Raw genomic sequence first — 16240 nt, 5'->3', positions numbered from 1 at the left:
CATCTACAAACACAACCAGCTCATAAACTCCGCGTCGTAATGACATCACACACCACAACACACTCACGTCATGGGTCAAAGCAGATGGGTGGAATCGGGCGCTTCCGTCTTTCGGACATCTCACATTGCTCAAACTCTTATGGGAATCGGTAGATTGACTGCCGCGAGTAATGAGTATAGTGGGCAGAGGCACTACAAATGTAATGTGTGGACAATGTGGGTCTCACGGGGAGCGTGCCAGAGATAAGTCCTTGCAGTCGCACTGACCTCTGTGTCCTCAGTGGCTCAGCCGGATAGTGTGTCTGCCATGTAAGCAGGAGACCCCGGGTTCGAGTCCCAGTCGGGGCACTCTTTTTCAACTGTCCCCGTTAATATTTATCAACGCCTGTAAGCAGCTAAAGATCTGGATTTCATTGTCATTTCATTCTTCGAGAACTACAAGATCACCTATTGTACCACCTTCATATATCCTAATAACGTGCAATACTATTTATTCCGTTGATATAAGAAATTAAATACATTGCGCAAGGTAAGCAACCTGTGAAACTAACGTTTAAAACTATATATTTCATTGCAATCGGGACTGTTTTTCCCATTTGTTTAAATTAATTTTCTGGATCACCAGGACTCCATAAAACAGTCCTTTCGCCACTTACTAATGAAACACAATTATAGTAGGTGCTCAAAATGTCTACCTCCAGTGTCGTGGCATGCTTGACATCTGTGTATCGTTAACCGCCATACTTACTCAGAAATATCGGGCACGGTGTGAACAACTTCATAGGCTGCACAAACGCCGCCACTAGGTCTTGCACTGACTCCACCAGTGTTTTGTACACCACATTCTTCAGATCATCCTACAGGGAGGAGTCCAATGGGTTGAGGTCAGGCGACTGAGGGGGCTATGTTACAGGGCCATTTCGAAAAGTCCAATAATACCCAGACATCCCATCATTCTGGATTCTGGCAACTCAAATGAAGTGTGTGAGTGCACCATAGAACATCAATGTTATGTAAATGGCACCTCCTCCAGTAATTCCGTCAGTACTTCCCAAATGAACATAGTATATCGACATAAAAGTAACGTAGTATAATTGTCGACCTGTTGGCTGAGGGGGAAGCATGTTGGGGCGAATCAAGTAATCGTGAATCATGCCAGCCATACACATGTGGCGAAGTTTACCTGATGATTTCAGTTGTGGGTGGCATACAAGCTTAGCTTCTCCCACACGTGGCAGTTGTGGGCATTAAACACACCCTACCGATGAAGGACGCGTCGAATGTGAAAAACATATATGCAGTGTAATATGGATGCCTGGTGCAACACTGGAGGAACCACTGCCCGACCTCTACACATGGATCGAAATCATGAGACAAGAGCGCCTGTTTCTTCCAAACGTATAATGGATGCCTTCCCTCCTCATGGACCACTCGCCAGACTGCTGAGTCGGAGCTTTGTACTGCATGTGCCACAGCACAAGTACTTGCAGATAGGTCTGCGTCAGATCTACCTGGTATGTCCTCCACAAATTGTGGAGTGCGTGTGCTTTGCTGGCGACCTCTGTCATGTTGATGCCCTGTGAAATCATCCATTCCGCCCTGACGCCGTTGGATAGCTGCCAACAAGGAGTGGTGTGGCTCATGCCTATTCGGTTATCATTGCCTATAGAAGCATAATAGTGAATGCACATTGCCTCTCGCCTCATATTACACGAAATGCAATTCACGCTGCTCGGCCCAGGTGAATGTCTCCTTGGTGTAGTACACCAGCATGCGACAAACTATGACTGAGCACTGTGTTTCTACCGCACACATTGATCATTCCCCTCTTCCTCTCTACAGTGTTGGTGTCACAGGCATGGCTCCACTCACCGCCATCTAATCTCCACACGTCTGTCAGGTATATTGTGACAAGTTCTGCCCATGATATGTTCATGTACAAACACATGTATGCTGCCAGAGGGGAGACCGAACGGCAGGCGCCAGCACCTATAGCCTATAACATAGTTGCTCTGTAGCGTTGTTGGATGGTGTTTCTGGACATGGGTTCCTGTACTAACTTTGTTCCTCAAGAAATCTTTTACAATCTGTCGAAGTTTGTTAGTATAATTTTGAAACACCTATATGCATGGATATAGTGTATCGTGGGTGTATGGTTTACCTCATTTGGTTTTCTTATTTCCAGATGATGGTGTGGAATACCCCTAATTAAGGCATCTCGGAAGGAGGACATATTCATTTCAATAATGTTGGAATGTTCTCCAGTTGTGAATTTAGCTCGGTAGTAATTTTTGAAAACCCATGTTATTGCCACGTTATTGTGGTATACAATTAGTACCCTCTGTATAAGGGTATCGGATGTGTGACAACTCAATAGCAACTGCATGTGTGTTTACGTGAAGCTCTCAAACAACATCTGCAATTATACTCGGTGATCATGAGATCATTGCTGGTGACTTCCCATGAACAGTCAAAATTTTTAAGGTAACAGAATCAGCTCACATGCAGGGATATACTTTTAATAATTTAATGTATAGCTGTTCCACCATATAGTACACACTCGACTAGGGGCTGAGCAGGCAGCCTTAACGTTTATCACTTCTACAAAACTTTGTAAGCCATTTGGGAAAGTATTCCACGATCCCAGAGCAACTGAAAAGAGATAATGTGAACTATATTATTGCATTAAAATAGGTTAATATAAGTTTGGAAGATATTTACTGGGCACATGTAGGAACTGAATTTCCGACTTAATGAAGAAATTGCTGGAATTATTAACTGTATAGCTTTTTAGTTCTCGATAACATTAGGCAGTTGGATGATGATCGATACCATTGTAATTTTCAGGATTGTTTCTAAAGATGATAGCGTGTGTGAGCACATATATAGTGAAACAACTAGGTAATTACATCATTATACTTAAGAATAAGCCGGCCGCGGTGGCCGAGCGGTTCTAGGCGCTTCAGTCTGGAACCGCGCGACTGCTACGGTCGCTGGTTCGATTCCTGCCTCGGCCACGGATGCGTGTGATGTCCTTAGGTTAGTTTGGTTTAAGTAGTTCTAAGTTCTAGAGGACTGATGACCTCCGATGTTAAGTCCCATAGTGCTCAGAGCCATTTGAACCATTTGAACTTAACAATATGGACAGGGTCATGCTACCATCCATACACAATCGGTCTGAGAGGGGAAAGGCAGAACAATTAGTATGTACATTGAAGTGAAAATTCAGAATCTCAACGATAGTATTAAAAAGTTAAATACCGGTACTCATCGTGAAACCAATTTGAGGTTAATCATAAGGATATCCAAGAGAAACTGTGATTTCTGAAGTTAGGGCATTTGGAAAGATAGCAGTCACTCAGAGACACATTTAGGCCTGTTACAGAATGTTTTGAACGACTCTCCAGAGCTAAAGAAGAGGAAGAAGAAGATGCTATTGGTGATTTCATTAAACATGATAGTAATAGTCTGATAGATAGGCCTTATGAAGCAAGTAAGGAAAAACCATATTGGTGAACACTTAACCTATAAATTCAACCGAGTATGCAATACAGATCATTGATAGAGAATTCGAAAGAACACCTGGTTTACTAAATTTAATATTCTTAAAAACTACAAAAATAGACAGCTATTCACCTAAAGATATTGAAAATTACAGACAAATACAATGTATGACGGAAGTACACTCCTGGAAATGAAAAAAAGAACACATTGACGCCGGTGTGTCAGACCCACCATACTTGCTCCGGACACTGCGAGAGGGCTGTACAAGCAATGATCACACGCACGGCACAGCGGACACACCAGGAACCGCGGTGTTGGCCGTCGAATGGCGCTAGCTGCGCAGCATTTGTGCACCGCCGCCGTCAGTGTCAGCCAGTTTGCCGTGGCATACGGAGCTCCATCGCAGTCTTTAACACTGGTAGCATGCCGCGACAGCGTGGACGTGAACCGTATGTGCAGTTGACGGACTTTGAGCGAGGGCGTATGGTGGGCATGCGGGAGGCCGGGTGGACGTACAGCCGAATTGCTCAACACGTGGGGCGTGAGGTCTCCACAGTACATGGACGTTGTCGCCAGTGGTCGGCGGAAGGTGCACGTGCCCGTCGACCTGGGACCGGACCGCAGCGACGCACGGATGCACGCCAAGACCGTAGGATCCTACGCAGTGCCGTAGGGGACCGCACCGCCACTTCCCAGCAAATTAGGGACACTGTTGTTCCTGGGGTATCGGCGAGGACCATTCGCAACCGTCTCCATGAAGCTGGGCTACGGTCCCGCACACCGTTAGGCCGTCTTCCGCTCACGCCCCAACATCGTGCAGCCCGCCTCCAGTGGTGTCGCGACAGGCGTGAATGGAGGGACGAATGGAGACGTGTCGTCTTCAGCGATGAGAGTCGCTTCTGCCTTGGTGCCAATGATGGTCGTATGCGTGTTTGGCGCCGTGCAGGTGAGCGCCACAATCAGGACTGCATACGACCGAGGCACACAGGGCCAACACCCGGCATCATGGTGTGGGGAGCGATCTCCTACACTGGCCGTACACCACCGGTGATCGTCGAGGGGACACTGAATAGTGCACGGTACATCCAAACCGTCATCGAACCCATAGTTCTACCATTCCTAGACCGGCAAGGGAACTTGCTGTTCCAACAGGACAATGCACGTCCGCATGTATCCCGTGCCACCCAACGTGCTCTAGAAGGTGTAAGTCAACTACCCTGGCCAGCAAGATCTCCGGATCTGTCCCCCATTGAGCATGTTTGGGACTGGATGAAGCGTCGTCTCACGCGGTCTGCACGTCCAGCACGAACGCTGGTCCAACTGAGGCGCCAGGTGGAAATGGCATGGCAAGCCGTTCAACAGGACTACATCCAGCATCTCTACGATCGTCTCCATGGGAGAATAGCAGCCGGCATTGCTGCTAAAGGTGGATATACACTGTACTAGTGCCGACATTGTGCATGCTCTGTTGCCTGTGTCTATGTGCCTGTGGTTCTGTCAGTGTGATCATGTGATGTACCTGACCCCAGGAATGTGTCAATAAAGTTTCCCCTTCCTGGGACAATGAATTCACGGTGTTCTTATTTCAATTTCCAGGAGTGTACATAAGGAAGCCAAAGGAGTAGGAGCAAAATTCACCCACAGTTCGATACAATAAACGCTATAAAACATCCGTTAGCAGACGTACCTGGCAGTTGTATTATCGACATTCATAACAAGAAAATTAAAAACAGACCTCCCCGATATATATATTATGATGGCCCCAGCGAAATAGTTGAATGATTACAGCTCCTCACAGTATTGTCTGGAGCTGGGAATACAGTACAATCCAATGAAACCATTTCAATAATTTCAGAGCTTAGAGAACGACCTACCATTGACAGTTGTTTAGGAGACATGCTAGACATTCCGCCATAGGCAGCTTATAATTGGAGGTTTTGATGACTTACGGCATGTGGATATTCTTGATATGGGACAATATTAATGTGAGAATGAAGGTTTAAAAAGTGTTTTAAAGGTTGTATTGTATTGTATGTTAACCGGGGACCTAGAAACGACGGAGAGGCTCCGTCCCCGCCGCAGCCGCAGTGGCCCACAACCCTACGACGGCTACCGCAGTCCACTTTACTCCTCCGCCGCCCCACACCGAACCCAGGGTTATTGTATGGTTCGGTCCCCGGTGGACCCCCCAGGGAACGTCTCACACCAGACGAGTGTAACCCCTATGTTTGCGTGGTAGAGTAATGGTGGTGTGCGCGTACGTGGAGAACTTGATTGCGGAGCAATCGCCGACATAGTGTAACTGAGGCGGAATAAGGGGAACCAGCCCGCATTCGCCGAGGCAGATGGAAAACCGCCTAAAAACCATCCACAGACTGGCCGGTTTACCGGACCTCGACACAAGTCCACCGGGCGCTCCTACCCGCCTGGAAAGGCGTGCATCAGACCGCACGGCCAACCGGGCGGGCTATTTTAAAGGTTATTGATACTCGAAATTTTCCTGGGCTTCACCTGCGAAAACAAAAGCAGTTGCACCAGTGTCTGAACAATTGCTGTAAACAGGAACCAACCACATCCCACTCAATCTTCAAATATCTGCATCTATATCTATTATCTGTAAGTCACCTTACAATGTTTGATGGAGGGTACTTTGTGCAGAAGTGTCACTTCCCCCTTTTCCTGTTCAAATTGCGTATGTTTCACTGGAAGAACAGTTGCTAGTAAGTCTCTAAGTGGGCTTAAATCTCTCTGATAATATATTCACGGTCTTTTGGCGAGATATGCATAAGTGTAACCGATATATTGGTTGACTCTTCTAGAAATGTACGCTCTTGGACCTTTAACATTCCACCATACCATGCCTCTCTTGCAGCGTCTCCGCTGGAGTTTGCTGAGTATTTCCGAGATGCTTTCATGCTCACTAAATGAAACTGTAATGGTACATTCTGCTGTTCTTTGGATATACTTTATTTTCTGTATCGGTACTATCTAGTACAAATCCCATACACATGAAAAGTATTCAAGTACTGGTGGAATGAGTGTTTTGTAAGCTACTTCCTTTCTTGATGGATTACATTTCCTGAGGATTCTTCCAGTGATTCTCAGTAGACGTCTATCTCACATGTGATTATTTTTATGTGGTTGTTTCACTTAAAATTACACTGTGTTCATACTCCTAGATATCTTATGGAAGTAACTGCTTCCAGTGATTGTGCTGCAATTTTGTAATCATATAATAAATGGTCTTTCTGTCCATGTATTCATAATATTTTACATTAATTTATGTTGAGGGTCAGTTGCCTGTCCCTGCACCAAGCGTCGATTCTCTGTAGATCTTCCTGCATTTCACTAAGGTGTTCTAGCGTAATGGCTTCTCTGTATACAATGGAATCATCTACGAAATGCCACATGGATATTCCAGCATTATCTACTAGGTCATTTATGTATACTGTGAAAAGTAATGGCCCTATAACACTCCCGTGTGACATTTCCGAAGTCTTATATCTGAAGACTTGTCTTCGTTTACAATGACATGCCGTGTTCAGTTTGCTAGGAACTATTCAATTCAATCACGATGTTGGTCTGATATTCAATATGCTCCTATTTTGTTCATTAAGTGGCAGTATGGAACTCTACCGAATGCCTTCCAGAAGTCAAGGAACATGGCATCTACCTGGCCACCTGTATCTACTACTTTCTGGGTCTCATGGACGAAGAGAGCGAGCTGGGTTGCACATGGTGGTTGTTTTTGCAACCCACGTTGGTATCTACGGAGAAGATTTGCGGTCTCTAGAAATGTTAAAATACGTGAGCATAAAATATGTTCCAAAATTCTACAACAGATCGACGTCAGGGATATAGGGCTATAATTTTGTGCGTTTATTCGACCACCCTTATTGAAAACAGGAATGATCTATGCTTTTTTTTCAATCAATAGTGGCGCTTCACTCCTATAGAGATCTATGGTACGCTGCTGCTAAAAGACTGGAAAGTTCTTTGTCATACTCCACGCAGAATCGTTTTGGTATTCCCTCAGGTCCAGTGGCTTTTCCTCTATTGAGCGGTTTCAGTTGCTTTTCTGTTTCTTGGTCACTTATTTCGATATGTGTCATTTTGTCATTCATGCGTTTATTAAAATGAGGATCTTGCTTTATGAAACAACTTTGGAAGAAGACGTTGAATATTTAGCCTCTTCTATGTTTCAGTGCTACTATGGTCACAGAGTTTAAATTTGCAGGAAAACTTTCTTTGCTTTCGTAGCAGTTTCCTAATACAGTTGTCAGACCAAGGTGGTTCTTTCCAATCCCTCACAATTCTGTTCAGTAAATACCTGTCTAAAGTGTGTTGTACGATCCTCTTGAACTTTTTCCAATGATGTTCAGCACTGTCAGTACTGGAGATGAAATTTTCGTAATGGCCCGTCAGGTAGTCTGAAATTTGTATCTTGTTTTTGCTAAACAGAAAGAGCGTCCTTGTTCAACAGAGCATTTACAATTTCCAAGGTGCAGCAAACAAATCCTAGAAATTACATCTTATACAGTAGCGGTAATGAAATGACCAATCATTTCTACACAGAAGCACTACAGAGAAGCAGTGAACCATATGTATTCGTCGTAGATCATCTCATAAGACGTCAGTGGAAAAAATCTCTTGTTAAATGGATCTGGTTCCCTTCGTCGAATAATATTTGGGTGGGTGCTACTGATTTGTTTATGACAAGGTGCGCAAACCTCTGGCAGTGCAATAGCATGACGTGCACGATAGGAAGCATATCATCAGAGGTAGTGGTATTATCAACAAATTGCCAATGGAATATAATTACTGTGGACCTGGAACCAACCTTGAGAAACAGCCAACACGTTGTGACTAGAGCAGACATCAGTAGTAGGACAAAGAGAGCGCCACCCCACTCTCCATTGCTGCCAAATGTATTCAGGATGGCGGATCTAAGATGATGGCCATAAATACAGCAGTTTCACAATGATGTCATGATGAGAAGTTCACATTTTGGCGGGAAGATGGGTCAATTGGGCTACCTCCACTAACCTATGCCCCTCCCCTCCACTCTCCCCTCCCCTTCCTCAGAAAATGGCGGGAAGTTAAAATTCCAGCAGGATAATGCAACACACCATGGCTACCTCCACTAGCCTAAGAAAATGGTGGGAAAAAAGGCACTTCAGCTGCCTCCACTAACCTATTCACTTGACTGCCACCTCTTCCTAGGAATTGGTAGTGAAAGGACTCAGCCTGTGCTGGATAGGATGGACATAAGTCTTTATTTTCAGTTTTTATTTAAACAATTTGAGGCAGTAGTTCCATCCAGTGTGTCCACAATGAGGTCTGGAATCCAGCTGCTGGCCAAAGTGGCCGTGCGGTTAAAGGCGCTGCAGTCTGGAACCGCAAGACCGCTACGGTCGCAGGTTCGAATCCTGCCTTGGGCATTGATGTTTGTGATGTCCTCAGGTTCGTTAGGTTTAACTAGTTCTAAGTTCTAGGAGACTAATGACCTCAGCAGTTGAGTCCCATAGTGCTCAGAGCCATTTGAAGGAATCCAGCTGACCTAGTACACAGTATTTCCACCAGAGGGCACTGTCGTCCCTCCTGTGAGGTAATCCGATGCATCAGCAGTCTGCCATTAAATCCTACCCCGTTACAGCTCTATCTCAATCGATCACTCCATCTTTTCTCTCTCTGCTATCCTTTAACGCAAATACATGTAAGTTTAGAGGCAGATGGTTCACTGTTTTCCTGAAAAGCGTCAAATACAGTAGTCAACTCGAGCCTATCACTGTTACCTCAATAGACATACAGTAGAATGCTGCCTCGACAGAAAAAAAGTGACTGTTTCCTTAGTTCCCTTCGCTTCCATGTCGACGTTTTCTCAGATTCCTCTTGCAGTCACATACTTGTTCCCATGTATAAGAACTGTTCTGCGCCAACGAGAAGACATGCAAGTGCTTCCTCAATTTCCCCACATTTCAGCGTATTCTTCCTCAATTTCTACGTATTTTCCGTCATTTTTCCAATTCTATCGATTTTTTATGTCATTTCTACTCATGTGATAGCAAAGGGGAGAGTATGTCAAGTCATAAGAATCTCACAGATTTTTATATTTCCACAGCCGTCAGCTAGGTGTATTTCCAATACTTTGTTCATTGTCGAATGCAATATAAGAGAGTGCAATCGTAATATTTAATTGTACATACAGTGATAAAATATATATATGGCCTGTTTCCTAGGACGATTCTGCCTGCGCCGCTGGCCTGTGTCGGGAATTATTCATGTTTCTGGCTGTTGTCCAAATGGAGAGGCCGGTTGGGATGAAGGAATGTAGCTGAGTTAACCATGGCGTCCTCTAGACGTCCGAATAGCGGACTAATACTTAGTAATGTGCTGGATAGCTTTCGTGATAGCGTGGAAATTTGAGAAAATTCAATATGGACTTGTGTTTACGCTGGACTCTTATTCACTCCCATGTAAATTGTCCAATTGACTGCTTCTACATCTACATCTACATCTACATTGATACTCCGCAAGCCACCCAACGGTGTGTGGCGGAGGGCACTTTACGTGCCACTGTCATTACCTCCCTTTCCTGTTCCAGTCGCGTATGGTTCGCGGGAAGAACGACTGTCTGAAAGCCTCCGTGCGCGCTCTAATCTCTCTAATTTTACATTCGTGATCTCCTCGGGAGGTATAAGTAGGGGGAAGCAATATATTCGATACCTCATCCAGAAACGCACCCTCTCGAAACCTGGCGAGCAAGCTACACCGCGATGCAGAGCGCCTCTCTTGCAGAGTCTGCCACTTGAGTTTATTAAACATCTCCGTAACGCTATCACGGTTACCAAATAACCCGGTGACGAAACGCGCCGCTCTTCTTTGGATCTTTTCTATCTCCTCCGTCAACCCGACCTGGTACGGATCCCACACTGATGAGCAATACTCAAGTATAAGTCGAACGAGTGTTTTGTAAGCCACCTCCTTTGTTGATGGACTACATTTTCTAAGCACTCTCCCAATGAATCTCAACCTGGTACCCGCCTTACCAACAATTAATTTTATATGATCATTCCACTTCAAATCGTTCCGTACGCATACCCCCAGATATTTTACAGAAGTAACTGCTACCAGTGTTTGTTCCGCTATCATATAATCATACAATAAAGGATCCTTCTTTCTATGTATTCGCAATACATTACATTTGTCTATGTTAAGGGTCAGTTGCCACTCCCTGCACCAAGTGCCTATCCGCTGCAGATCTTCCTGTATTTCGCTACAATTTTCTAATGCAGCAACTTCTCTGTATACTACAGCATCATCCGCGAAAAGCCGCATGGAACTTCCGACACTATCTACTAAGTCATTTATATATATTGTGAAAAGCAATGGTCCCATAACACTCCCCTGTGGCACGCCAGAGGTTACTTTAACGTCTGTAGACGTCTCTCCATTGATAACAACATGCTGTGTTCTGTTTGCTAAAAACTCTTCAATCCAGCCACACAGCTGGTCTGATATTCCGTAGGCTCTTACTTTGTTTATCAGGCAACAGTGCGGAACTGTATCGAACGCCTTCCGGAAGTCAAGAAAAATAGCATCTATCTGGGAGCCTGTATCTAATATTTTCTGGGTCTCATGAACAAATAAGGCGAGTTGGGTCTCACACGATCGCTGTTTCCGGAATCCATGTTGATTCCTACATAGTAGATTCTGGGTGTCCAGAAATGACATGATACGCGAGCAAAAAACATGTTCTAAAATTCTACAAGAGATCGACGTAAGAGATATAGGTCTATAGTTTTGCGCATCTGCTCGACGACCCTTCTTGAAGACTGGAACTATCTGTGCTCTTTTCCAATCATTTGGAACCCTCCGTTCCTCTAGAGACTTGCGGTACACGGCTGTTAGAAGGGGGGCAAGTTCTTTCGCGTACTCTGTGTAGAATCGAATTGGTATCCCGTCAGGTCCAGTGGACTTTCCTCTATTGAGTGATTCCAGTTGCTTTTCTATTCCTTGGACACTTATTTCGATGTCAGCCATTTTTTCGTTTGTGCGAGGATTTAGAGAAGGAACTGCAGTGCGGTCTTCCTCTGTGAAACAGCTTTGGAAAAAGGTGTTTAGTATTTCAGCTTTACGCGTGTCATCCTCTGTTTCAATGCCATCATCATCCCGTAGTGTCTGGATATGCTGTTTCGAGCCAGTTACTGATTTAACGTAAGACCAGAACTTCCTAGGATTTTCTGTCAAGTCGGTACATAGAATTTTACTTTCGAATTCAATGAACGCTTCACGCATAGCCCTCCTTACGCTAACTTTGACATCGTTTAGCTTCTGTTTGTCTGAGAGGTTTTGGCTGCGTTTAAACTTGGAGTGGAGCTCTCTTTGCTTTCGCAGTAGTTTCCTAACTTTGTTGTTGTACCACGGTGGGTTTTTCCCGTCCCTCACAGTTTTACTCGGCACGTACCTGTCTAAAACGCATTTTACGATTGCCTTGAACTTTTTCCATAAACACTCAACATTGTCAGTGTCGGAACAGAAATTTTCGTTTTGATCTGTTAGGTAGTCTGAAATCTGCCTTCTATTACTCTTGCTAAACAGATAAACCTTCCTCCCTTTTTTTATATTCCTATTAACTTCCATATTCAGGGATGCTGCAACGGCCTTATGATCACTGATTCCCTGTTCTGTACATACAGAGTCGAAAAGTTCGGGTCTGTTTGTTATCAGTAGGTCCAAGATGTTATCTCCACGAGTCGGTTCTCTGTTTAATTGCTCGAGGTAATTTTCGGATAGTGCACTCAGTATAATGTCACTCGATGCTCTGTCCCTACCACCCGTCCTAAACATCTGAGTGTCCCAGTCTATATCTGGTAAATTGAAATCTCCACCTAAGACTATAACATGCTGAGAAAATTTATGTGAAATGTATTCCAAATTTTCTCTCAGTTGTTCTGCCACTAATGCTGCTGAGTCGGGAGGTCGGTAAAAGGAGCCAATTATTAACCTAGTTCGGTTGTTTAGTGTAACCTCCACCCATAATAATTCACAGGAACTATCCACTTCTACTTCACTACAGGATAAACTACTACTAACAGCGACGAACACTCCACCACCGGTTGCATGCAATCTATCCTTTCTAAACACCGTCTGTACCTTTGTAAAAATTTCGGCAGAATTTATCTCTGGCTTAAGCCAGCTTTCTGTACCTATAACGATTTCAGCTTCGGTGCTTTCTATCAGCGCTTGAAGTTCCGGTACTTTACCAACGCAGCTTCGACAGTTGACAATTACAATACCGATTGCTGCTTGGTCCCCGCATGTCCTGACTTTGCCCCGCACCCGTTGAGGCTGTTGCCCTTTCTACACATTTCGCGCCTTTATTTAGTCTAGAGAACATCGACTGTGGTTTGTGCATCTAGCAGGTGAAAGACGGGTGGAAGACACGTTTTATGGGTCTCTGTAGGCATGAGGAACACCTTATATGACTTTGTAAGTTATAAGAATGATTCGGTATTTGATACAACACCGACATCAGTATTCGCAAGTGGAGATATAAGTTTCATCTATTTTTTTGGAGTTCTCGCGTAAAGGCCTTCGCAGACAGGATAAGTTTCTAGTTACTCAGTGGTTTACAGCATGCTTCACCTCGCTAAAGTTTCGGGTTTCTAGAGAAATAATTTGCAGTCTATATCTTCGGTGTTATACTGTGCAAGCGATACTACTATGTGCTTGATATTGAAAAGTATCGCGTAAATGGTATAATATTCTGGCAAACCATGTGAAAATACATGTCTTCGTGTGATCACAGTGTCTGGAGATGGGTGTAGCAAGCAGGCGGGTAGGGGCCAGAAACAGTGATGCTTTTGTGCCAAGGGGAACCGACACAGCCTTTGTGCAACAGACTTCACGGTATATGTACGAGTGTCTGGTGGTCGCTACTGTGCGTCCTACCGTGAAAGAGGTATAGATTCTGCACATCAGTAGCCGTAAGGGAGATGAAAGATATTTTTTACGTCGAAAATTAAGTGCGCTATAGATATTAAGATTCACTGCAGAACCACTGCTGTTAAGAGGAGACATTTCCAGTACACTGCTAGGTGTTACACTGCGGCAGCAATCCCAATATTTAATTGTAGTTACACTGATAACTATGTGTCTGGTTCCCAATATTCTTGTGAGCCTGGAGATGGCCATAGAAAGCACAGCAGCAAGCAAGCAGGTTAGGGCCAGAAACAGTAAAACCTTTGTGCCGAGGGGAACCGATCCAGCCTTTGTACAACAGTCTTCGCAGTATATGTACGAGTGTCCAATGGTCGACAGCTATATGCAGGCTGCAGAAGTGGCGATTTTGTATGGTGCAGGTTAAGAATTATGTGTTTGCTACATCAATATGCTATATGGTACGTGGAGATCCATTTCAAGCTGAAAGATTCAAGTTTCCATCCTTAGTGGCAGAGCAGTTTATTTGAGTAAGAGTCTTTTTGTATTTGACGATCTTTAGGTCACTTTTGTAGGGTTTAATTGTCAGTACAATATGGTGATCCGTACCAAATTGTTTTGGCATTGAAAGTCTCGTCTGCAGAAAGAAAAAAAGAAGGTGGAGAGTGCTTCCACACCAGCGGTATCAGTAATTTGGCTGATAATGCAGTAAGAGGCAATGATAATGCTCTATTCATTCACAAGACATCCTTTGTGCCAAGTTGTAGGAGCCTCTACATAGTGGTGAGAACGTTTGCGTTTTGGAGATGTTTGTTGAAAGCAGGACTTAACGATTTCCAGGAAGGGTAACACGTGACAGACGGGGTGCCATGTTAGGACCATCAGGAGTAATGCATTCGGACGGAACCGCGCGACTGCTACGGTCGCAGGTTCGAATCCTGCCTCGGGCATGGATGTGTGTGATGTCCTTAGGTTAGTTAGGTTTAAGTAGTTCTCAGTTCTAGGGGACTGATGACCGCAGATGTTAAGTCCCATAATGCTCAGAGCCATTTGAACCCATTTTTGTGCATCATGAGTTTCCACCACAAGGTCGAATGATCAGCAAAGAGTGCTACTTATAAGTTCGGCCGGATTGGCCGAGCGGTTCTAGGCACTTCAGTCTGGAACCACGCGACCGCTACGGTCGCAGGTTCGAATCCTGCCTTGGGCATGGATGTGTGTTATGCCCTTAGGTTATTTAGGTTTAAGTAGTTCTGAGTTCTAGGGGACTGATGACCTCAGCAGTTAAGTCCCATAGTGCTCAGAGCCATTTGAACCATTCAACTGACAATCAGCCCTTCATGACATGACAACAAGTGTGTCATCGGTGCTGACAGGATGGAAACTCTACCATATTCACACTATTCACTTCGATGAGAGTGTGTATGCATGTGTGTTGTAAATATATGGTGGAAATGTGTGTGTGTATGTGGAATAGTATAACTCGTATACATAGGTTTATATGTCTAGGATTGTGATGGCAAAATGTGTATATGAGTGAGTTTGATTTTTGCACACCATGTGTGCAAGTTAGACTGTCTTCTGTATACTGTGTGTGTAAGTGCATACAGTGAGTTTGTTTCGCACGCTATGTGTGTAGGTTATACTTTGTTCTACATGATGTTTCTACTGTCTGTACAGTAGGTTAAGTTTAACTGCTGCTGGTCACACCAAAAGAGACTGCATTTAGTTTAGTGTTATCTCACAGGGGAACTGTATTTAAACTGTAATTAAAGGTTCCATGTCATAAAATCCTCAAATATTTCAGCCTATTGTTAACTGTGCTATGACTAGTCCTAGCTGTTGGAAGAAAAATGTATAAGTGCCTCAACTGCCTGTAAACTGTATTCCAAGATGTCAGAAGAATAAAAGTTCATAACTGTAGAGAAAAACATAATCTGTAAAACACATTTTGGATATATTTTTTATACATTGTTAATTATTTTTTTGTAAATATTGTTCATACAGTTTTTGTACCTTGTTTTTCAGTGGTGAAAACAAATATATTACGTAAAATTGAATATTTGAGTCATATTGCGAATTTGTGTTGAAACATAGACAGGGTGTCGCTCCTAAGGGTCGTCTAGTGCATTTTCTCTGGTGTTTCGGCAGATATTTGTAATTTTGTTTTTGCAATGTGTAGCTAGAGTCTTTCATGTAATGCTCGCTCTAATAGAAAAGTTTCGATTTGTGTACAAAAAAATAAAAATAAAGCGGAATGTTATGTACTCATTAAATAGAGCGGTCTCAAATTAGTCTAGTGTGATATATGTTTCATCGATATATATTAACAGGAACACTAAAACACGAAGAATAACCAGTACTTCAGCAGCAACAATGCCACTCTGGCCCATGTTGACTGCTACTGCCATGCTGTTCCTCAGTGGCTTCTGGAGTACTAGTTATTCATCATGTTTTACTACCTCTGTTAATTCATTTCGATGAAACAAATATCACACAACACTAATTTGAAACTGCTCTATCGAATGAGCACCAAAAATTCCGCTTTAAAAATAGTTTTGTTAGCAATGGGAAACAAACCGTTTCCCGTCGACGCCAGAGAAAATGCACCTGATGCCTCTTAGGAGAGACACCCTGTATATCACATGAGAAGGATCCAGTCCAATGTGTGGGACACATTTTCTTATAAGAAAACAGGTAATGAAGAACCTATTTTAATGAACAAATAAATCTGGTTTGTTAGACTGTAGTCTTCGTGGAAGGATGGATATACACTTCATTAAAAGTGTGTTGA

This window comes from Schistocerca serialis, chromosome 3 (assembly GCF_023864345.2).
Source record: "Schistocerca serialis cubense isolate TAMUIC-IGC-003099 chromosome 3, iqSchSeri2.2, whole genome shotgun sequence".
In the NCBI taxonomy this organism is placed as follows: Eukaryota; Metazoa; Arthropoda; class Insecta; order Orthoptera; family Acrididae; genus Schistocerca; species Schistocerca serialis.
The sequence above is the reverse complement of the archived record's forward strand: the minus strand, read 5'-3'. Positions refer to the sequence as shown.